Here is a 25,139-nt window from a genome sequence, read left to right as displayed (position 1 = left end):
GACTCTGTGTATTTTGTCAAGTGTTCTCTTAGCTGCTATGATGGGCTGTCTCTGGTATCTACTGTGCAATATAGAGAGGCTGTCACAACGACCCCATAGTAAAACAAAATTCAAAGGAAGAATTTCCCTAATTTGGATAGTAATACATTTATTTGGGGGCCTTGAGTTATCCAGACTCCAAAATTTTGATGAGTATAATATTTTTGTGGTTATCGACAACGATAATTAGCTAACAGTATAAGGTTACTATTCTTTCTCATGGTAGAGATATGCTCATGCTGAGCTAACCAGCTTTTCCCCTCGGGTTCTTCTTATAGCCATCGAGTTTTGTTAAAAATAAAAATATAGATCTTGTTCTTTCAAAAAGTTAAGTGATTGCTGTGGTAAAGAGAAGAAGAAGATCTGTCACTTCAGATGCTACAGGTCTAAGCCGTTAAGATCGAAATTGAGAAGGGAAGTGATTGAGGAAGGGTAACTCGGTTTGTTGTCACAAAGGACACAAGTAACTATACCATTATTTATCTGCCTCACATGAATGTTGATTCATGGCCACAAAGTATTATCCATATGCCTTAGAAATAGCTGTTATTTTCATACCAGCCATAACAGTATATGAATGAGGGCAACCCTCAAAATTTTCTGTCCAGGATTTCATCACTGACACTTCTGGTTTACAGGTATGATTGTGCCTATCCTCGTGGTTTCCCTGATGTCACAAAAGCATCCCTAAACCTCAGTTCATCACATGTCTTATTTTATTCCCCTAGTTCTAGATCCTTGATCTATAGGAGTCAGATTTCCTTATTTTCATCATTCAAATATTTTCTATCACTCATTTATCTGGCCATTTAGAAAATACTTATGAAGTGTGTATTTCATACCAGGCTCTGGGTTGTTCTCTAAGGATGAAACAGTGAGCAAAACCAGAAATTTTCTTTCAGGTTTTCACAAGAAAAGATTACTGAAACAAATCATGACAGCATTGTGCTGTGACTGTGATCATGGAATGAACAGAGCTCTGCAGAAATATTTAGCAGAAAAGCTCACCTACGCCTGCAGAAACCAGGGAAGGCCTCCCAGTTAGGTGAGCTGAAACTCAAAAGATATGGATAAGGAGCTCAGTTTTTCTCTCTCTCCTAAGTCTCTCTTCTTTTTTTTCTTATGAAAGGCTTCATATACTCACCAACATTTCAACCCGTTATCTTGACAAAGAAGGAATTCCCACCTTGTCTTTCCTTCCCTTCTTCATTGTGTTTATTAGGCACCTAAGGTATGCACAGAATTATACCAGTTTCTGAGAGTACAGCAGTGAATCAGACTGCTGTATTCTCAGAGCCTGGTATAATTCTGTACATCAGGGGCCCTGCTCTTGTGGGATGCATATTCTAATGAGGAAGGCAATCATGAGCATCTCATAATTCATGGACCTAGTTATGGTTGCATTGAGGGCCATGCACGAGAGCTGTGTAAGGTGTGCTGAGCCTCTGTAACAGGGAGCCTGATGGAATCTGGTCTCAAGGAAATTCCTTGAGAAGCTAAATTTTCAACTGCGATGTGAAGCATGATTTGGAGCTTGCCAGACAAAATGTCTGTGTTTGCCGGGGGTAGGTTTGAGGGGAGAGATTGCCTTTCAGATAGGGGACAGCTTGAGCTAAGTTTGCAGAAACAGAATGATGGCCAGCCATATAGATCAGACAGAGCTCAGAGGAGGTGAGGTGTGTTTCAGGCAAAACCAATAAGCAGGGCCAGCTCATGCAGAGATATATGGGCCACTTTTAAGGTGTTGGGCAAAGGAAATAAGCTGATGATTTTAATGGTGGAGGTGAGGAGTGGACAACACAGGAAGACATCTCCAATCTGCATTTAAAAAATAGTCCTCTGGCTTTTGCTTGGAGATTTGATCAAAGGAAAATTCCACTGAGGCTCTTTACACACCAGTCTGTGGCCCTTAAGGAATAGTGAATGTAAGATTAAATGGATAAAGTCCCAACAGGGACAGAGCTGCCTGTCTGGCATCTGCCTCTTGTCAGCTATTCAAGGGGACTCAACAGTCATCAGAAGACCTCCCAATGAAGCAGGCATCTTTGGGGAACGTCAAGGAAATTGTTTCTTGCTCTATCACTCATTCTCCAGCCTTACTGTTATCTGCTTTCACTTAGAAAACACTTACAGCTACTTTTATAATAGAAAACCCACAAACACCTCTATGTTCCTGCTTTTTCCTGGAAGCAATCGCAAACATATTCTCTCCACTGTACACCAGCTTCTAACACTAAAGACATTCCCTGGACAATGGATGCATAATTGGGCACTATGTAACAAATGCAGTGTTTTCTTCAGACTGCCCAGCATTGCTTTCACTCCAGCTGCTTTTACTGCTAAATGCAACTTGGAACTTTATCTAAATTATGTTTGAGAATGAAAATTTATTATACAGACTCTAATTATGGGAAAAGGCCTTACTTAAATAAACGGTTAGTCAGTTTCAACTTGATTACTAGAATAGTTTCCTAATTGGTATTGCTGACTCCAGTTTCCACCTCCTCTGATGCATCTGACAAAATAGACTGGATCAGTCATGCACAGAATTGTGAAGTTCAGTGAATTGCTATGCCCATTCTGTACCTTCCTTCTTCCTTGCATTTCTCACTGACCCCCAACCCAAGCCCCTAGGCACAGAATCCCTATTAGCTTCCTGATGGGACCTGTCCTGTGTCTCTTGTTCTCAGTCTGTACATCTCACCAAAGCTAAACAGTTCGGGTGATTTTGAGCTAAGGGCTGATTATAACTTGAAATGCCACCTTCTCAGAAAGCATTTGCTTTTCATAAAATCAGCTTTTAGAATTAAAAAAATGATATTAAGATATGTATTTCGGTGCTGTTAATTACATCCACATTGTTGTAATACAATCACCACATCCATTACCAAAATATTTTCATTATTCCAATAGAAGCCCTGTTCATTTTTTTTTGTTTTTCCCCATATATCCACCTATTATTTTTTTACATTTGTAGTAGTTCATGCAAGAACTTATTTACGTATGTGACTTTAAACAATCACTATCAATGAATTTACCTACAATAAGTCACTATTACTTATAAACCCAATAATGAGCTATCATCACCTCTATCCATTCCCAGTTGTTTCAATTCAACTTCGTTAATAATTCTGTACAAATTAGAATCCCCTTCTCTAGTTTCTGTCTATCTCTAGGTAGCTTATATTTTACATTTTAAGACTTGGAGTTTGCATGTTCTAGTTAGTTCGCATTAATGAAACCATATAATATCTATACTTTTGTGCCTGGAATATTTCACTTAGCACTATGTCTGCAAAGTTCATCCATGTTGTCACATGCTTCAGGACCTCATTCCTTCTTTCTGCTGCATAATATTCCTGTCGGGTGTGTGTGTGTGTGTGTGTGTGTGTGTGTGTGTGTGTATACACACCACATTTTTTTAATTCACTCATTTGATGATGGACTCTTGGATTGTTTCCACCTTTTGACAACTGTGAATCACATTGCTATGAACATTGGTGTGCAAATGTCTGTTTGTGTCACTGCATTCAGATCTTCTGGGAATATACTGAGTAGCAGAATTGCCAGGTAGTAGGGCAGCTTAATATTTAGTTTTCTGAGGAACCACCAAACTGTCTTCCACAGCAGCTATACCATTTCACACGGTCAACAACAGTGAATAAGTGTTCCTATTTTTCTACGTCCTCTCCAATATTTGCAAAATTCCTGTTTGTTTAATAGCAGCCATTCTTATAGGTATGAGATGATATCTCATTTTGGTTTTCATTTGCATTTCCCTTATAAAAATGAACATCTTTTCATATGCTTTTTAAGCATTTTTATTTGTTTTTCGGAGAGATATCTGTTCATATTTTTTGCTCATTTTATAATTGGGTTGCTGTCCTTTTATTGTTGTGTTGTAGGATTTCTTTATATATACTGGATCTCAAACTCCTATTAGATATTTAGTGTTCTATTTGCAAGCTGCCAGAATGCAGTGTACCAGAAACAGACCAACTTTTAAAAAGGGGAATTTATTGCGAATGGCATTTTTTTCCTAACAACCTCCTCAGCTAGTCATTGCTAGTGTATAAAACCACTAATTTTTGCATGTTAATCTTGTATCCCACCACATTGCTGAATTCACTTATTAGCTCTAGGAGCTTTGTCATTGATTTCTCTAGATTTTCCAAATATAGGATCATGTCATCTGCAAATAATGAGAGTTTTCATTTTTCCTTTCTGATTTGGATGCTTTTATTTCTTTTTCTTGCTTAATTGCTGTAGCTAAAACTTCTAGCATAATGTTGACAGTGGGCAACCTTGTCTCATTTCCAATCTTAAGGTGGAAGGCTTTCAGTTTCTCACTGTTGAGTAAAATGCTGGCTGTGGGTTTTACATATATGTCCTCCCTTTTGGAATGTTTTGAATGCCTTTTTCTGCATCAATTGAGATGATCATATGATTTTTTCCTTTTCAGTTTGCTAATGATAAATTCCACTTGGTCATGTTTAATGTGTTGTTGGATTTGATTTGCAACCATTTTGTTGATAATTTTGGCATCTGCATTCATTATGGAGATTGGTTGATAGTTTTCCTTTCTTGTAATATCTTTATGAGGTTTTGGTATTAGAATGATAGTTGTGTTACAGAATGAGTTAGGTAGTATTACATTTTATTCAAATTTTTGGAATTTTGAGCAGGAATGGGGTTAGTTCTTCTTGGAATATTTCATAAAATTCCCCTGGGAAGCCATTTGGCCCCGGGCTTTTCTTTGTAGGAAGGTTTTTGATGATTGGATCTCTTTACTTAGGATTGGTTTGTTGAGGTCTTCTATTTCTTCTCAAGTCAGTATAGTTGTTCATGTGTTTCTAGGAAATTGTCCATTTCATCTAAGTTATTTAGTGAGTTGGCATATAGTTGTTCATAGTATCCTCATGATTTTTTTTTTATTTCTTTGGGTTGTTTGGCAATAACCTCCCTCTCATTTCTGATTTTGTTTATTTGTGTCTTCTCTCTTTTTTGCTTTGTCAGTCTAGCTAATGGTTTGTCAACCTTGTTGATCTTCTCCAAGGACCAACTTTCGGTTTTATTGATTCTCTCTATTGTTTTTTTGTTGTTGTTCTCCAATTCATTTATTTCTGCTTTAATCTTTGTTATTTTTTCTTCTACTTGCTTTAGAGTTAGTTTGCTGCTCTTTCTCTAATTTCTTCAGTTGTTCAGTTAGGTCTTTGGATTTAGTTATTTCTTCCTTTTTAATGTAGATGTTTAAACCTATAAATTTCCCTCTGAGGACCGCCTTTGCCACATCCCATAGGGTTTAATATGTTGTATTCTTATTTTCATTCATCTTCAGATATTTGCTGATTTCTCTTGAGATTTCTTCTTTGACCCACTGATTGTATAAGAGTGTGTTGTTTAACCATCATATATTTGTGAAAGTTTTGGTTCTTTGGTGGTTTTTGATTTCCAGTTTTATTCCATTATGGTTAGAGAAAATGTATTGAATAATTTCAATCATTTTAAAATTATTAAGGCCTGTTTTGTGCCCCCAGCATATCAAGCACCCTGGAGAATGTTCCATGAGCACTCGAGAAGAAAATATATCTTGGTGTTTTGGGATGCAACAGTCTATGTATGTCTGTGAGCTCTAATACATTCATGATATTGTTTAGGTTCTCTGTTTCATTATTGATCCTCTGCCTGTTTGTTCTATCTACAGAAGGGTGTGGTGAATTGAAGTCTCCCACTATTATTTTAGAAATGTTTATTACTCCCTTCAGTTTTGTCAGTGTGTGCCTCATGTACTTTGGAGCTCCTTGACTGAATGCATAAACATTTATGATTGTTATTTCTTCTTGGTGAACTGCCCATTTTATTAATATACAGTGTCCTTTTTAAATTCTCATTGCATCTTTATATTTATGGTCTATGCTGTCAGATATTACTACAGCTACCCCAGCTTTCTTTTGGTTACTATTCGCGTTGAATATCTTTTTCCACTCTTTCACTTTCAACCTACTGATATTTTTGGTTCTAAGATGTGCCTCTTGTTAATAGAATATAGATAGATCACCTTTTAAAATCCATTCTGCCAATTTGTGTCTTTTAATGGGGGAATATAATCCATTATCATACAAAGTTATTGTAAAGGCAATTCTTTATTCAGCCATAGGGCATGTCTCTTGTTAATAAATTTCCTCAGCATTTATTTATATGTGAAAAATTTAAACTCTACCTCATTTTTGAAAGAGCTTTGCTGGATAAAGAATTCTTAGCTGGAATTTTTCTCTTTCAGCACCTTAAATAAATGGTACCACTCTTGCCTCCTTGGTGTTTGATGGGTAATCAGCGCTTAGTCTTATACACTTCCCTTGTATGTGGTAAATTGCTTTTCTCTTGCTGCTCTCAGGGCTCTCTCCTTCTCTCCAGTATTTGACAGTCTGATTAGTATGTATCTCAGAGTTGGCCTATTTGGATTTAATCTGTTTGGAGTTCATTGAGTGTCTTTGAATTGCAAATTTTTGTCTTTTATAAAGGCTTGGAAGTTCTCCCCAATTATCCTGAAATAATTTTCCTAGCCCTTTACTCTTCTCTTCTTCTACTGGGACACCAATGATTCTTAAATTTTGTGTTCCATATTGTCAGTCATTTGCCTGAGATATGACTAAAATTTTTCCATATATTTTTTGCTATTTGTTCTTTCGTGCATTCAAATTCAGTTGCCCTGTCCATTCGTTTGCTTACTCTTTCTTCTGCCTCTTTGAGTCTGCTGTTGTGTGCCTCTAGTATATTTTTAATTTGGTCTACAGTATCTTTCATTTTCATAAGATCTGCTATTTTTCTATTTGTTCTTTCAAATTCTATTTTTATGCTCTTCTAGTGTTTTCTTGGTATCTTTAGGAAACCTACTGAAGTTATTAAAGAGATTTTTATGAACATCTTTGATTAGTTGTTCCAAATTCTGTGTCTCCTCTGGCTTTTTAATTTGGTCATTTGGCTTGGACATATCTTCTTGCATCTTCATGTGCTTTATGAATTTCTGTTGGTTTCTAGGCATTTGATTATCTTGATAAGATTATTTTGAATATTGCTTTCCCTCACTCACCTAAGTTTTTTTTCCACCGAAGATTTTATATATTTGCTTGGGGATATGTTGAAGGTCAGGAAAGCAGTTTGCTAGAGTGCACTTTCCCTGTCTTCCCAGAAGACGGCCACTGTTCTCTGTGTGTGCTCGAAGCCACCAACTCTGCCAGTAAGGGTTAGCCACTTGCACCTTGAGTGAGACCCTGCCTGTGGCTCAATGTGTCTGGTGATTCCTAGGCTCCTGCCCTTGGGCTGAGGAACTGAGAGGTACAAATTCCCCAGCCAATAGCTAGCCTGGGAGTGATCTGCTTTTCACGTTCAGCAAGACCTGGGTTTGTTTTAGGACACTGCTTTGACATTTGGGTTTACCATGTTTCTCAGCCAAAACAACACTGGTTCCCATGCAGGGGTTGTTGTCCAGCTCAAATGGGCCTGGGATAGGGTCTCCTTAGGCTCTGAAAAGCCCTGTAATATTCCCTTGCACTTTGTGACGTGCCCAGCAGATGGTGGTGTTCATTAACTTAACTGTCCTCAGAAGCTGATTGCCCTCTAGACTGGATAGGGCTAAAACTGCATGGTTCCTATTTCCTCATTTTGCCAGCTAATAGCTGGCTCGATGTGTTACTATGTCCCCTACTTTAATTGCAGCAGAAGATTTTCCCAGCTACCCCAGTCTGCAGCCATCCCCCATGCAAGGGTCAGGCCGCCCACTGCTGTTTCTCTCCAGGGCGGGGATGGGTACCAGGACGCACATCTGGAAACAGTCTCTGTCCATGTTTGACTTGGGCCTTGAAATGCCCTCCCCTGCCCCCCCAGGTTCCCAAACAGTTGATTCGGGTATTTCTACCTGGCTATTTTGCTACTTTTAGGGGAGATTTTGTGGTGCCCTCCTTATTCCTCCATTTTTAAAAATAGTCTTCCTTTCTGCCCTTTTGTATTCCATCGTCCCCCATTGCTTGAGTCCTGCCATGAGTCCCTGTGGGTTGGTCCTCTGTGTCTGGATATAGGTGGAAATCTGCTTCACTGCTGTGAGAGATTTTATAGTCTGAGTCCCTGGTGAGAAGTGGGAGGGATCCCGGTTGCCAACTCTGTGCACCTTCCCAGGCATGTGGGAACGAGGGAGGGAGAGGGGAGGGGACCAACTGGCCCAGGACAGAAGTTTCCTAACCTGATATTTTTCTCTTTCTTTGATTCAGTGTTTGTGGGATCCTTCTCCAGTCTACACTTTCCTCCAAGGTTCTGAGCAAGTAAGAACAGTACTTATATTTTTCCCACTGAATCTCTGGGGAGAGGTTTTCAGTAGCTGTTTAATGTTGCCAAGATGATGGTATCATCTCCAGCTTTTAGAATTTTAACACAGCCTTGAGTATTATGGGAATATTAGATACTGTGGCCTGAATTTATGGGAGGCAACTTGGAATGGAAGAACTTTTCCCAGAGTATCTCATATGAGAGTACCACTTAACATTTAGGTAGCACTTTAAAGTATACAGACTATTTTTTTATTAGTATTTAAACTTTTTAACAACCTTTTAGGTAGGGAGATGAGAGAATTTGGGAGGGACTATTTTCTTTATTCCATACACAGGACATAACAGTAGGATACTTATATTGTATTTCAGCAGAATTCTGGTATAGGTACTACTCAGTAAGAATATCATATTTATTTACTTATGTGCCAGCCCTTAAAACAAAAAGAAACATAAAGTAAAATTAGTATGCTAGAATCATAAATAGAAATCATGAGCTAGGAAAAGAAGTGTATATATGCTAATTCAAAAGATTAGGATTATTACGATGACTAAGTATAAAACTGAGTTATCAGTTTCCTAAAAGCCAAATTTAAATGGGAGCTGTGCTGGATTATTTAGTCATGTAGTTAGAAAGAATAAGAGTTGTAAAGAGTGTCAACAATTTTTATTTTCTTGGCACTAAATTTTGAAAGTTCTTTTTTTTTGGATGCTGTATGGTGGGGCTCACATTTCATTCTTTTTCCGTGAGTATTCCATTATTGCAGCATCATTTGTTGAATTTTTGTTTGTTTTCTTTCTTTTATTCACTTGTGTGTTTGTTTGTGCAAAGTGTATGGGCTGGGAATTGAACCTGTGTCTCCCATGTGGCAGATGAGATTTCTACCACTCAACTACCCTTGCACACCCTATTTTGCTTGCATTTTATAGAATGGATATGGAATGAAATGGTCAATTGTCTCAGTAACAGTGATTTTATAAATATAACCTAAATGGATCCTAGTGTCATTTCTGGACTTCAGCTCAGGCCAGTTTGAGGATTTGTTCCTATGTCCTCTGGTAGAAACTTAGACCTTCCTCATCGACCTTTCCTCGTTCCTTCTTTATGGGACACCTCCCCTGTGGTCCTGTGCTGGCCATTCCTTCCTCCCCACTGTTCAGACCTATTTTTGTCCGTTCCCTCTTCCCTGCAGTCTGCTTTCATTATTATAGACATGCCATTCATTATTATAGACATGCCAGAACCTGCCCCTCCTGTCACTCTGTATGACCTTCCTACCTGCCTCTTCCTCCAAATTCTCCTCAGGGGGCTATTTGCCCATAAGGGTCACTTAGAGCTCCTTGACATTTCTTTACTTTTTAACCAATTATTTCCTGTTCTTGCGCTTTGATTTTGGAGAGGAGGATCCCATAAGAATGTGCGCTACCCTAGTGATGCAATCCTTTTAGAGCTCCCAACATCATCACCAGGCCCCAGGCTTTGGCCACCTCATCATGTCTCATTTCTTTCTAGTTTCTTTCAGGAGTTCCATTTTCTTTGGCTGTTTTCTCACAGTCTTTCTGACATGTTATATAAAACTAAACCCCACTGTGAACATGTTTAGAGATTATCCACAGGAGGCTCTTTGGGACCAATGAGAGCAGGGGATGAGGCTTGATAACAGAGACTGTTGTCTAACTCAACGTATCAACATACCTGAGCCTCAGTTCTGACCCAGCTGCAATCCCATTGCAAAACAAAGCAAAGATGGATTTCAAACTTATTGTAACAATTCCTGATGACAGTTAAAGGACAATGCAGTGAGGCATGTTCTGTGAGACTAATGTATTACAAGTACATAGCCTTCTAATTTTTAAACTTGGCCCAAGAAATGACTTTTTAATAATTAGAAAAGTAAATGGATAATTCTGAAATCATCCTTTCTTTGATAAGATTGGAAAAATAGATTCTTCATGTTATTTCCTCAATGTGGTCATAATTGATGCTGTGATAACCATAGAAGAACAGTGAAAACCTTTTGTTTTCCTATTGAAATTCCTAATGGTCATTTTCTTGAGAAATTCTAAACAGTGTCTCTCTTAATAGCCAATCTCATTTCCTGCAGCCTTGCTCCTGATTGAATATGATATATCTGAGGACAGGGAGAGATAAATGGAGGATGGCCATGGTTCATTTTTAGTGGGCAGCTGTGATGGATTGAATGCCACTAGCTGTGTTGCACTAGATTTTCTGGCAAATCCTGTTTCTGATAATACACTGTCCAGAGTATTGATCATGCTAACCTCTAGTTGTAAATTCATGTCCGGAGTTAAGACTTATAATAAGGCCCATTTGTCAAGTGCAGGCTTAATCAAAGATTATAATTGGCATTAATGAGTCCTCAGTAAAGAACAGGACTGGAGTACCAGTTAAAGATTAGTCCAGGTCAGTACATCCATCACTCATCACCATCTGGAATGGAAGCTGACATCTGGGCTGGGAATTAGGAAAGTTACTGCTCAGATATTTCCCTTCTTGATGGGCAGGTGTCCACAGTCCCCATTATAAATTATGTTTGGATTGAATGAATGACCTTTTCGGCAAAGTTCAACACTATCATCCCTTAATCTTCCCTTGTGAAAAATCCATTCAAAACATCATTTTAAATGCCTGCAGTGAGGGCAGAGTTTCAGTTTAGACTCAATTCCAAAACTCAGGATTTGTCAATCATAATTTCTGCAGACATTTCACATGCATATTTTGGAAACAAGATCAAAACCCCTCTGTTCTTCTCCATTGAATTCTGACATCAAGTAGATTGTTGGGGCCATCTTTCTAGGTGTATGGTCTGCCTCTCATAGGATTTTGGTATCATCTAAGTTTTAGTTCCAGTACATTAAAGGGGTAAAACCTCTCTTCCTCTTTGGCTTTCATCTTTTTTCACTTTGGTCACACTTATCCATGAGGCTGGAGTTAAAGTTGGGCTAGCAGCTGTTTCCATCTGGGTGAAGACTCAGTCATATATTTCTCTTTGGCTCTCTCCATTAGTGAGAGACAACACAGTTGAGCCTTCTCGCCATCCTCAAGGAGCGCCTTCCCCATGCCTTACCCCATCTTCTTAGAAAGACCAGCAGGAAACAGAATGAAGTAATACAAAGGAAACCAAAGACCACTCAAATTGTCACAAAAGACACCTACCATCTTCATGTATTCCAGCACAGCATACGGGTTAGAGGTCAAGATCCAAGCCTAATATTAAGTTGTATGTTGCCTGAATTTTTCTCTGTATACGTATTTCCCATGTGAATCTTCATTATTCTGTACCCTATTTATGTTTCAATCTCTATATTCTCAACATTCTGGAATTTGGTAAATATGCAAGGTTTCATTATGAATTTTGGCTATATTCTAAGAACCTGCCAAATATTGTTGCATTTCTAGATTCATGCTTCATTATGCTTCCTTAGCTTTGCATATGTGAAGGGTTATTACTTTTCACACTTAATATAATTTACTTCTCTTATAATAATGTCTCTGCAAAAGTTATGGTTCATAAGACTAATGGCAACTGGCCCAATTTTAAATCCCCAAGCATCTTCTCCATTTTTGAATAGACTTTTATGGTTCTTGTTGTGCCTCTGCAAGGACGCATGGAACATCAGAAAAGCATGTCTTCAAATACATTATACTTCATTGGCTGATAGGATCAGCATCATGACTAAATGCCATTCAATCATACATTCTTTCATCCAATAATTGTTTAACATTTCCCAAATGTGTCAAGTGTTTTGCCAAGCTCATTTCTTTGTTAATGGTGACAAAGAAAGACAAGGTGTCTACTTACCCTCAAGGAGTTTACATTCTTAGTCAATGTTAAATTATGCTGTGTGCTAAGAAAAGACAGTAAAAAAGGCATGGTGTCTGGTCTTTTAATTAGAATTTCGGTGAGGTTATTGAGTAAATTGGATGTTTATTAAAGTCATAAATCAGTTAAATGTGCACATTAAAATACCTCTACATTCAAATTATAACTTTCTTGACTCACAGCCAAGTTAATTAGGGAAAAGAAATCTCAAAGTCAACTAATATGTGCAGAACCATTAATTTTTTCTGTGCTTGTTAAATTAGAGTATTGGGCTTTTAGTATGCATGTGATGTATTTTTGGTGTCACTACTTGTATTTTTAGTGCTAATAATAAAATTACTACATTTGTATGCCTACCATGTAAAATTGTGCCAGGTAAAGTACAAGTCACCTCGTTGTTCACAACAATTCTATATGTAATATATCACTGTTCAAACTTCATGGCTGAGGTTCTAAGAGGTTAGGCAAGTTTTTATAGCTACACAATTGATTAGTGGCAGAGCTCAGATTTGAACCAATGACTGTCTGATTCCAAAGTCTGTGCTGCTTTTGTGGCTAGTTTCCAAGCTCTGAATCTTGACAACCATCTTCTTGATAGACCCTTTAAGCATGGATATAAGTGTGTTCAGGGCCTGCTGCATCTGATTTCCTACCATAAACTGTATGAATTTCTCAGATCCTTCTGTGTTTTGAACTTGCATGACTTGTAAAAACATTAGTTGATGCGAGTCAGTGTCATCAGTAGGAGTGCCTTGTTATGGAAGGAAATCAAATATAGCTCTTTCTCTCTCAATCTACACACATACACACACTCATACATATGGAAGGAGAAAATTGTTAAAAACACTCATGAACACATTATTTAACCTTGAATATTTATACTGACATGATTACATATTGCAATATGTTGCAAGGTTTTGGCTCAAAATTCATCCTACCGATGTTGTGGTTAATTTCACGGTAATTTTTTTCTCATGGTATTTTAAAGCTGCTCCTGTTTATATAGGAAAGTGCTTTAAAAACCCTACAATTTTAGATTCTGCTTTTCTTTTTAGATAAATCAATAGATTTTATTGCCATAATATACTATCCCAAACACCAAGTTTCCCAACTTTAAAAAAATTTCCCAATGATTATTAATCATGACTATTAAAGACTATCTTTAAAAAAGAAGCTATTGCATGCTAGTTAGTGGTTCTAGTCACTGAACCAATTTCCATCCCATCCATCAATTTTGTTTGATCTTTAAAAGTATCAGTTGAGATAAATTTCTTTGTGAGGGCCAAATAAAAAGAGAACTTAATCGTTTGGGCAGCTGAAGTTAACAATATAGATATGGTATGATCATTTAATTTGCCTAGTTGATTAGATCTCACTAACTCTCCCCAAAAGTGATATAATGAAAAGTTGAAGAACTGTCCATGATTTCATTACAGCTTATATAGATCCACCTAACCATGCCTCTCTCTGGCATACCTTAGGACAAATTTATTAGGAAATCTACTCTTTTTTGTTATATTAGTCGTGTATATAACGGCTTTTTTTCATTGTTGAAATTTTAAAAGACTAGTGTAAAGTAAATCCTCACTGGAGGTGAGGCAAAAAGCAAGTGGGCATTGCTCTTAAGGTTGGGAAATATGCAATACTTATCTGGCACATTAAATTATATAGATGAACAATAGGAAGATTCATTAATGAGAAGACCTAGTAAATTAGGAAAAATACAAGTCTATGAAGGTAGGGAGATGGTTATCAACAAAGAATCCTCTTGTTTCTCTACCTTTCATACATCTTGAGTGCTATCAAAATGTCTCCATCAAGAATGACTGAATTGAAGAAAAACTGGGTAGAGCCAAAATAAACTGTAAAAATACCATGTGGCAAATTCTGCAAATGGTGTCAGGTAGAGTCTCAATGTTTGGAAAACATAATGGATTAGGAATCTGTATCTGCTCTATCCTGAATGTGCAATCTGGAGAAAGACATTGAGAATCTCTGACCTTCTGTTTCCTTACCTCTAAAAGTGGGATGATAATTCCAGTCTCACAAGGTTGTTGAGAAGATCAGGTGAGAGTGTCTGGAGAGCATTCTGAAACCGCAAAGTGCAGTCTAAATGAGATGGATTATGGGGCTGAAGCCAGACTACTTGGTTGCTTTTTCAAGGACTTGAACTACTACGTTTCCTGCTTCCTAAACTGTAGGTCAAGAAAAGCATGTACAAGTGCTTAATTTCACCATAAACATTGGAAATGGTAAGGACAGCTTAGTAAAGTTAGTAAGACTTAGTAAACTTAATAACTTAGTAAAGTTAGTAAGCCTGGAAAAGTATTTCAGAAAACCTTTTGTACATATGAATGAAACTATGTTCCAATTCCTAGAGAATATGAATGAATGAGACTTTGGGCTCTTTGTTAGTTAGATTCAGTTGTCAACTTGGCCAGGTGAGCATACCTAGTCTTGTTGCTGAGGACATTAGCCAATGGTACATGAACCTCATCTGTTGCTAATTACATCTGCAGTCGGCTAGGAGGTGTGTCTGCTGCAATGAGTGACGTTTGACTTAATTGGCTGGTGCTTAAATGAGAGATCACAACGTAGCACAGTTAAGCAGCTTGGCATACCTCATCTCAGCACTTGCAGCTCAGCCCAGGCCTTTGGAGATGCAGAAAGAAGTCACCCCGGGGAAAGTTGTTGGAACCCAGGGACCTGGAGAGAAGACCAGCAGAGACCATCCTGTGCCTTCCACATAAGAAAGAACCTCAGTGGAAAGTTAGCTGCCTTTCTTCTGAAGAACTAACAAAATAAATCCCTTTTATTAAAAGCCAATCTGTCTCTGGTGTGTTGCATTCTGGCAGCTAGCAAACTAGAACAGGCTCCCAAGTGAGACTGACCTGAGTTGGAATCCCAGGACAGCCATTTAGCAGTTATATAACCTTGGGGAAGTAATTTCATCTTTTAGCCTCAATTTCCTCTTTTGTTAATTGATCTACTCACTATTGTTGTAAGAATAAAATTATATAAGGATTTGCAAGAAAGGGTTTAGCACATTGACAGGCCTGTATCAAGTGCTCAGTACTTGTTTGCTATTATCATTATATCAAACATCACCTCTTCGTGTTCAATAAGTAGGACCAGTGAGGCATGTTCCAGGAAAGACTGTCACGGACCAGGATTCTCCTTTCCAGGAGATTTTCAGTCCAGAGCATGGGAAAATGTGGGATTCTCATTGCCTGGGCTGCCATATGTTCTAACCTTTGCCTTCCTTGTTGGAACCCCAGAAGTCTCATACGCAGGGGTCGACCCCAGCTCTGTGCTGGCGGTTCCCTCAACTTCAATTCCTTCAGAGCATGGTAATTTGACACAAATTGCAGAAGTGGATACATGAGTGTGACAGAGATTATGGATAAAAAGTGACTGTAGGTGATGACCGAAATCCTCACAAAAGAAGGAGAAACAAATGTTTGAATAAATATTTATTTTCCAGTCTCTGCCGCTAGGTGAAAAAGTGCCCCTAATCAGCCCCAAACCTGTCTTCTTGATCGCCCCAGCTACTTCCCACCTCCCGGCCCACCGTTCTCCACCCTTCCCCTCACCCATACCCCCAAACTTCAGACCTTAGAGCCTTTGTAGAGTACTGTGCCTACTGCCAGAAGTGCCTTCCTTGCCTCTTACCTGCCAGGTGAATCCCTCTCATCCTCTGAAACCCAGAAAAATAAAACTTTTCAGTAAAATCCTTTCTAATGCCCCTCAGACCAATGGCCTTTTCCTCATATGTGTTTTCTGGCAACTTATAAATAGTAAAATAAATAAAATTTTAAAATATTCAAGACTATTAATGATTGAGAAGTTATTATATGTTAAGCACTCTGCAGGCAATATATTATCTAATGCACATGTAATATTATGCAACAGGTTGTAACTAGGTCCATTTTACAGATGGAGAAAGCAAAACTCACAGAGTTTAAGTAATTTGTCCAGGGCCACAAGTATAGTAAACAGAATTCTATATGTATCTAAAGCTTGAGCTCTTATCCATCAGGGTACTTTTTATTTTTGGCATAGTATCCCCTCTACTAGGCTGAGATTCCTGTTTTATTCCCTTGGGATTCTTGCTTGGCACATAGTGGGAGCTTAATTATTGTTTGCTGAATAAATGTTGATGTGCATTATCAATAAATATTTATTGAGTGAACAAATGTAAAAGAGTAACACATTTAGGAGATGAGTTGACATACAGTATTTTTCACGCCAAAGTACATTAACAGCACTACAATTTCACAGTTTGAATTATTATTTTTTGATGCATTTACTTGCCATACGAATCTATCTCAGAAATAATTATACGTATCAGAGATTTTGGTCTTTAATGCATGCTATTATATAACACATAATAAAGTGTTAACTGGAGAAATTTCTTCTTACTTTCTTTACTTTTAAAATAGAGGGTATGTGTATGGGAGGGAAGATACTGTTTCTGTGTCTTTGAAATTTGGTATATGAGCACCTCTCCATACTTTCAAGAAGCCGTTATTCTGTTAGGCTCAGGATTTATGACAAAGAGTCAAATTGAATCAAAGAATTGTGAAAATGGCTTCCCCCTCTTTGTACCTAGGCTGGGAGATATATTTGGGTTTTGATCCTTGAATGTGGACTTTGGAGCTTTGGATAACCGATCACGGATTCTCATGTCTAGGAGAGTACCATGGAGATGCTCAGTCAATATTGATTGGATTAAATTGGATTTAATTGATTTAGCAAAGGTAATACACTGAGTGTTGAAGGAAATACAATGTCACAGTTCTATTGAGTTTCAGAAAGCACTGATCCAAGGACATATTTCGTGGTGTCAACAGATTTTATTGAAAAGGTTAGTTTGTGAAAATAAATGGGCAGGCATTGCATTAACATGAGAGGAAGTATATGTTTATACCAAATATGAGGATGCCTTTATTTATAAAAGGGTTATACTATAATCAATCTGTTTGCCATAATTATCAAATCAGGTCAAACAAACAAACAAATAACCAAACTGTTTGGATTAGACTTCTTTGAGATCAACATTTCTAGATCTTCTCTCCTGAAGTCTAGCCATGTTATATCCCCTCCTCATTATTATTTGATTTGTAATAGGAAAAAATAATCAATGTAGTAGATACTCCAGAATTATTAACAGTTTCCCAGGTTCCTTTCCCCTTGCCTGTCTCCAGTTATACAGACTCAATTTCCCTACTTTCTTTGTGGCAAGGGGTGTTCATATTTCTGAATTATGGCCGGTGAAAAAGTAAGAGAAAGTCTTCTTGTGGCTTCTTACTTTCCTGATTAAAGAGTACATAGTTAGCCGAGTCTGTTTCTTTGTTCCTTTATTTCTGCCTGGAATTTGCAGATGATAGCCACAGGTGCAGCAGATTCTTACACCTTTGAGATGCTAAGTATGAAGAGAAAAATCACCATGCTAAGGATTTCAGAGCAGACAGAAAGGAGCCCAGCTCCTTCATGACAGAGTTGAGCTGAACCCCAGCCGGGACTCACCTGCCCTGGCTTACTATTTTGTGAAAAAAATGCGATGATGTTTTCATTATAATTAGTGAGGTTTTCTATTAATTTTGGCCCAAAATTCAATATCTAGAATTGGTAAAGGAGCCCTAGGAGGAATTTAGGGAGCTTCTGAGACTTTGGGGAGAAGTGTACTGCTCCCTGTGATTCTCAGAAAGGAAGAGCTTGGTTCTAACTTGGCCCCATATCAGTATGAAGAATAAGCAAAGTTTGAGCAAGTGTCTAACATCTCACCTTTCCCCGGAAGCCAATTAACTAGGTCATGACTCTGATTAAGAGAGAAAGCATTTTGGGTGAGTTCCTGAGGAAAATGTCAGTTGGGATTGCCAGAATCACACACAATTTGGTGGCTAATTGCCTTTTTTGTTTGTTTTTTGAGTCTTGTAACTAATAAGATACTAAGAAATGCTTCATTTATTAATTTAAAAAATTGTTGAATATCAGCAACAACTAACATAGTCCCCCATTTCATAAAGGTTTCAGTCTAGTGAGAGAGGTGATCATGGTTCATATAATGATAAATATAAGGGTACTTTTACAGGCTAAGGCAAGTGTTATGAAATAAAGGGACACAGACTCAGAGTGAATATAACAAAGACACCTGATCTTTGAGATGCTGGAAGTTGGGAGACAATTTCTGTGAAAGTATCACTTGAATGATAAAGGATAAGTGGGTATTAAATGAACATAGAAAGGGAGGAAAAGCATTCCCGGAAGAAAGAAGAGCAGGTGAGAGGACTCAAGACGGAAGGAGCGTGTTGAGTGTGGGTATGTCAGAGAAGACCTGTGTGGTTGGAGAGCTGAGAGTAAGGGACATCTGCAGCAGATGGCCAAGCCAGACCCTACAGGGTCTTGTCCATTTAAAGGTTTTCGTCTCATGAGAGGCCACTGAAGAGTTTAAACAAGAGAAAGTTGTAAATACTTTTATGAGTTGAAAATATCAGACTGGCTTCAGCATGGAGAATGGATTAGCAGGGAGCCAGTCTAAATTCATTTAAATAATTAAGACTTTATTGCATTAACTCTGGAGGGAGAAAAAAGCAGCTTGGTGTAGAATGGTTCTATTGGTGATTGTGATGCTATTGCTGGTAGGGAGAAATGGATAGATTTGGGAATTATAGTCAGGAGGGAAATGGACAGTGGTGGCGCTAGCCTTGACAGGGGCTTTGTAGAGAAAAGGTCTATTATGGATGACTCCAAAGTTCCTGGCTTGCTACTTGAATGGTCATGACATTGTTCTCTCAGATTAGGAACCCAGAGGGAGAACCAGGATCAGAGGGAAGTGTGCATTCATTCTTGAACCCACTGATGTGTTTTGAATTAGTTAAGCTGGATTTTAAAATTGGGTCAGGGTAGAAGTCAGGTGTGACAAAGGAAAACAGAGCCCACGGTACACGGAAAAAGATAGTGTGTTATTCACAGTCCCGGGGCGGGGGTTCTAAGGAAGTGCAATGGCCTGGGTGGCTTGACCAGCAGATAGGAGGCCACACAAGCTGAGCAAGAGGGACTGTGGGCTTGTGCCTTGTTATGGTCCAGGGGTGGAGGTTAGTAGATTTCCTGAGAAAGGAAAATATTTAAAACAACAACAATAAGATGAAGGGACTGAGAGTCCACAGGTGGTGGGGATGGTTGACTTATTATTTGGGACCAGCTGTTGATTTGGGGTGAGGTGGGTTTGGGCTCTTGGGACTTAATGCCCCTGGTTGGAAAGATACTTATTAACTAGGCCAGAGGGCAACATTGAAGCAAGTGGCTTAGCCGAGGTAAGACAGGTGCCAGGGCAGCACATAAAAACTTTTGAGTTATGACAGATGGGCTTATGTATAAGGAGTAGGGGGGATGGTAAAATGTGATGGAAAATCTTTAGTTAAATTCACTAATCTGTATATTATTATTGGCAATATTTTTCTTTCTCCTGTTTGTTGCCACTTACTTTTAAGGCTTCCTTATTGTCAAAGAGGATCTCAAATTAAACTGCCTGTTCATGGCATGTTAATGACCTTCAAGGTCTTTTTCTTTGAAGTTTGATTCTTTTTCCTGGTCCAGTCTTTTTCAGCTAAAAACACACACTAACTCTGACCTAGAATATGGGAGCCATTTGGATCAAAATATTAAAGTATCTTTCCTCATTAGTTCTAGAGGAAACCTATATTTAGAAAACAGGTGTCCTTTTTCAAAGATTTTGATTTTTAGAAGTTTTAGATTTTCAGAAAAATGGATATAAAACAGAGAGTACAGAGAGAATGTGCCCCTTGCCATACACAAAATTTCTCCTATTATTAACATCTTACAATTACTTTGGTACATTTTATAATAATTAATGGATCAATATTGATACATTATTAGCTAAAGTCCATGCTTTATTCATATTTCCTTAGTTTTTGCCAATATCCTTTTTCTGTTGCAGGATCCAGGATGCCATATTATATTTAGTTGTCACATATCCTCAGGCTCTTCTTGGCTGTGACAGTTTCTCACATTTTTCTTGTTTTTCACGACCTTGACAATTTTGAGGAGTACTGATGAGATATATTGTAGGATGCCCCTTATTGGAATCTGTCTGATGTTTTTCTCAAGATTAGACTGGGGTTCTGGGGAGGAAAATTACAAAGGTAAAGTGACATTCTCATCATATCATATCAAGGGCACATATTATCCACATCACTTACCACTTTGATTATGTGGCTGAGGTAGTGTTTGTCAGATTTCTCCACTGAAAAGTTACTTTCCTCCCTGGAACACCTTTCCCCACCCCCATCCCCATCTACCTACTGTATTCTTAGTAGGAAGTCACTCTATAAGTCACACTTAAGAAGTGGGGAGTTATTTGAAATTTTCCTGTATGGGAGATTTCTCTTTCCTCCCTGTTTATTGTATGTAAGTATTTGATCAATCGTTCACTTATGTCAATGGACTCTTGCATATTTATTTGAAACTTTGAGTTATAATCCAATACTACTTTGTTCATTTTGTGGCTCACATTGTCTGGCTTTGGTCTTTCAGAGTTCTTTTAAATCAGCTCCAGTATTCCTTTGATAGACCCATTTATACTGTGTGATATAATGATATACCATATCATTGTGACTATTTTTTGTTTTGTTTTGCACTTCTTTACTTTCTAGAACTATAAGGTGCTCTGAGGTCAACTTTTGTGTTTCCTATTCCAGTTCTAGAATCAGCCATTTCTCCAAGGATCCCTTTTCTTGGAGAAAGGTATTATAAACCAAGAATTGTATGCTAGGAGTGCTCATTGCTATTGAGTGTCATTTCTTTTAGGCTCTCTCAGCTGATAGGGCAAAGAAATACATGCCTGTATACTATATATATATATATGTATATATTCACATCTATATTAATGTTTCTATATGTAATCATCTGTATCTATATTGAGCTAAATATTAATTCATACTGATGTCTCCAACTTTAATCCATTACTTCATTTGTCATTTTAGCCTTCTTCCTTTGCTTATTTGTAAATTCCCACTCCAACAGTGAGAAACCTGGCTCCTACCATCTGCCATCATTTACTAAGTTGGTCAGTTCCTTTATAGATGTATAGCAGTTCAGGACTGTTGATCACTCCCCTTCCCACCATTACTGTGGACAACAAATTTATCAACTAGAGTACAGTGCTTATGTGCAGTTCCTTTGTCTTTGGTTTTATAAACTCTACATATTCTAAAGTTAGTTTGGTAGGCTTCTTTCCCCCATTCCCTTCATTGAGGTTGCGTCATAAATTTGTAATACAATTAGATTCTCTTGTCACAGTCAGGATTCTTTCCTGGGATTGCCTAACTTCTTAAATGATTTTTTTTAAACTTTAGTATACATCAAGGCTCACTCTTTATGCAATAAAGTTCTAAGGATTTTGACAAATGTTTTATGTCATATATCCATCCTTATGGTACTAAGCAGAATAGTTTCACAGAAATAAAATTTCCAGATTTTCTTTTCGTTTACTCAAATGAGGCAAAAGCTTAAAGTCAGAAGTGAGTGAACACTTACCTAACTCACTATTCAGAAATTCAAAAAGTGAGCACAGATTAACGATGGGAAAAAAAATCCTCTGTAAATAATAAAATTAAGCAGCCATCATAACCCCTACCACTAGAACAGAATGTTTATAAGTGGCAATGAAATTTTTGAGCTAACAGCAGATTTTAAGAAAGAGGTTCTAAAAGGCCAAATACATGCTGTACTCATGAGGACCGTGGATTTGGGTGCACTCAGGGAGAAGCATTCCCCTTGGGGTTCATTTCCTCACCACAGAGCTTTCAAAGAGGAGGAACTGAAAAGACCACATGGCAAGCCATTTTTATCTTCCCCAACTCGGCTTCTTAAATTGTAGGGGAATCCTGGAGGCCCAGCCTGGCAAAGGATCCAGCTTCATTGCTACAGAGCGACATTTGTTGAGCAGGGATAAATAAACGGTGACCTGACAGGTAGAAGGGTTCTGAGATATACCACTTTCCAACCCTGTATGTACCCAGGGAGATTTGCCTCTTTGGAAGGAGAAGTAGCAAAGGCTTTTCTTTGATTTCCCCTCCACTATCCCAAAGAAGCTTAATGTTGTAAAAATAGGCAGAGAGTCAAACACTGTGATCAGGTCTGCTCCAGGAGTGTGGATACATTATCCAGGTTAAGCAGCATCGGAGACCGCAGTCCAGTATGCTCACACTCGGTTTATTTGCTTTTCATTTCCTCTCCCTCGGCCCTAAAAGGGATCTTCTTTCCCTTCTGGCATTAGAGATAAGCATTGGTCACATGGAGGAAATGTGGGTATGGAGAAATTATCAATGCTTTGAAACTAAAATCAGCTTCTCTCTCCATTGACAACATTTCACCTGCTCAGAACTAGAGAGTAGAAGATTCTCTTGCAAAGGGCCAGATGGTTTTGTCGATAATTTACTCTGATAGTGTAGAAACAGCTAAGCTTAAGCAAAAGAAATCCAGGTTTCTGATGCTCATTGTGCTATTATAGCCCCTGTAAATCTTATTTGTAGCTGCTATTCGTGTAAAGCCCCTAAAATGGAACAGGATTGTTAGACTATCCTTAGTCAATAATTTCTTTCCTATTTTGAAACAATTTAGTGCATTATCTCAGACCAAGAATAGGAGATGAGGAGGGGTGGCATTTTCCTTAAACAATGCTGCTAATGCAAAGAGCAGCCTTAGTGAATCGGCTCTTCAAACTCTTTTTTTTAAGAAGAAACTGTAAGTGCTGTCAATCCTATATATTTTAGCAAGCAAGTAAATGTGAGATTAAGATCACCAAGCTCTTGCTGACTGTTTGCAATTTAAATTTAACCTCCATTTCCTTGGAGCCTACTGCAGCCCTGAGATTTTAACTTTAGCTGTAGATGAATTATGGATCTTAACACAGGAAAGTTAACTCAGAATGTTAGTGCTGGAAGACCTTTAAGTTGAAGTATCTTTGCTTTGCAGCTGAGTTTACTGAAGTTTAGAGAGGTTAAATAATTATTCCTAGGTCATAGAGCTGGTAAGAGGCAGCCTGGAGACCAGATAGTGGGATTTCAAGCTTTTACGGAATGTCCTTTAACTTGTTCTATCATGTTGCTACAGGAGTTTGCCATTTGCTCATTGGTGTCTGATCCTATACATCTGAAAATTGGAACAAAAATGCCTGCCCTCACCATGAGCTTGTGATACACATGAGATGTGTGCGAAATGGTTGAGCAAGTGTGTGTGTGGGATGGTGGTGGCAATTTTGCAGCTTTATCAATCTTGAAATATTCATCTTTCACAAGTCAAATGCTCTAATAGTCCAACATTCAGCAATTATTTTTGGATACATTAATTTTTTTTTTCTCACACAGAACTTTCTGTATAGAGATTACAATCTGTTTACATGTGTTGCTGAAATTGTAGTTTGGAATTAGGCAGTGCCAGCTAAAGAAAGTTTTCTTTTACTTGAATATTGTAAACTAAAGTGCTAAGAACAGCTTACTATGGGAACTTAGACTTTTCCATCCTGCCCTGAGTTTATACTCAGCCCATCCAGTCTCCCTTCAGTATTCCTGGAGAGAGGAGAATGCTAAGGCTGGTAGACTTCAGAGTGTTACTCCACTTGTTTTGAGGCCCCAGGTACCTAGAAACATGAGCCTGTGGTCACAAGAGCCACCAGACTAGGAAGTGGACAGACAGGTGCATGCTTTCACCCCAGCTCCCCAAGCTTGAGAAGAATGGCTGGGTCTTATCCACCTTCATATCCCAAGGGCCTAGGGAAAATGCAATAAATAAATATTGAAATAAAAGGCTGCTAATTATATCCTTATCTCACACCTAAAAACGAAAACATTCCAGAGGAAAATTAAATATTTGAATATGAAATAAAGCAAACCTGAAAAGTGCTAGAAGAAAATTTTGGTGAATCTTTACATAAACTTGAAGTAATACCATAGGCAAAAAAACCACAGGTAAATGTTTGATACTGTAATCAGGTACAATAAAAAAAATTCTCATGTGGAAAGCCCATATAAAATTTAATAAAAACTTTAAATTGGGAATGAGATTTGTAACTTGCACAATACAGTTTAATATTCTTTATTCATAAAAATTAGCAAAAGATGATGAATATCCCAGCAGGAAAGAAATATAAAGACACAAAGAGGCAATTCAGTAAAGAAGAAATTTAAGTGATTAATAGAGATGAACACTAGATCTCATTAGCAAACAAAATTGCATATCTGAAAAAGAAGAATGAGTTATTGTTTGCACATATTAAATTAGCATAGATTTTAGGACACCTAGCATTGGCAGAGTTGTCACTGTTATTCATGCACTACAGGTAAAAGCATGTATGCATAAAACAGTTTTGCATTATGTGCTCAATAACTTAAAAGTATATGCTTGTCTTTTGATCCAGCAATTACACTTTTAGGAAATATTTGGAGGAGTATGCAAAAATATATGTGCAAGGATGTCTACTAAAGCATAGTTTATAATAACAAAAAATTGGAAACATCCAAATTGTCCCCAAATGGGATTTGTTCAATAAATTATGATATATTCATGTATTGAAATCTTATGCCATCATCAATGATTATATAAAAGGGTAATTATTGATATGGAAACACGATGTTGTTTCAAAACTCATATATTTAATTAATTAACTAATTAATTAATTATTTTTTACAAAACCCAAACCCATTTAAATATATATATAAATATATATATAAAAAACATAAAAATCATTTTAACCATTTTAAGTGGGCAATTTTTTGACATTAAGTGCATTGGCAATACCTGTGCAACTTCTACCACTATATATTTCCAGAGTATTTCCATCATACCAAACCAAAATTCATACTCATTTAGCAATAACTCCTCATTTACCCCATTCCTCCACCCCTGGTAACCACTA

At 37.7% G+C, this 25,139-nt stretch overlaps 1 long non-coding RNA gene across 1 annotated transcript in view; it reads left to right on the top strand.

Annotated features, from left to right (window-relative positions):
• Positions 1–947: 947 nt before the first annotated feature.
• The window catches only part of LOC143664495 (uncharacterized), a 173,926-nt gene continuing 149,734 nt past the window's right edge, over positions 948–25,139 (top strand). Inside the window, exons 1-2 of the long non-coding RNA XR_013166445.1 lie at positions 948–1,084; positions 8,304–8,354. This is a non-coding gene — a long non-coding RNA (uncharacterized LOC143664495). The remainder of the gene's footprint in view (positions 1,085–8,303; positions 8,355–25,139) is intronic.

The sequence above is a fragment of the Tamandua tetradactyla genome, chromosome 20 (assembly GCF_023851605.1).
Source record: "Tamandua tetradactyla isolate mTamTet1 chromosome 20, mTamTet1.pri, whole genome shotgun sequence".
Lineage (NCBI taxonomy): Eukaryota > Metazoa > Chordata > Mammalia > Pilosa > Myrmecophagidae > Tamandua > Tamandua tetradactyla.
The sequence above is the reverse complement of the archived record's forward strand: the minus strand, read 5'-3'. Positions and strand labels throughout refer to the sequence as shown.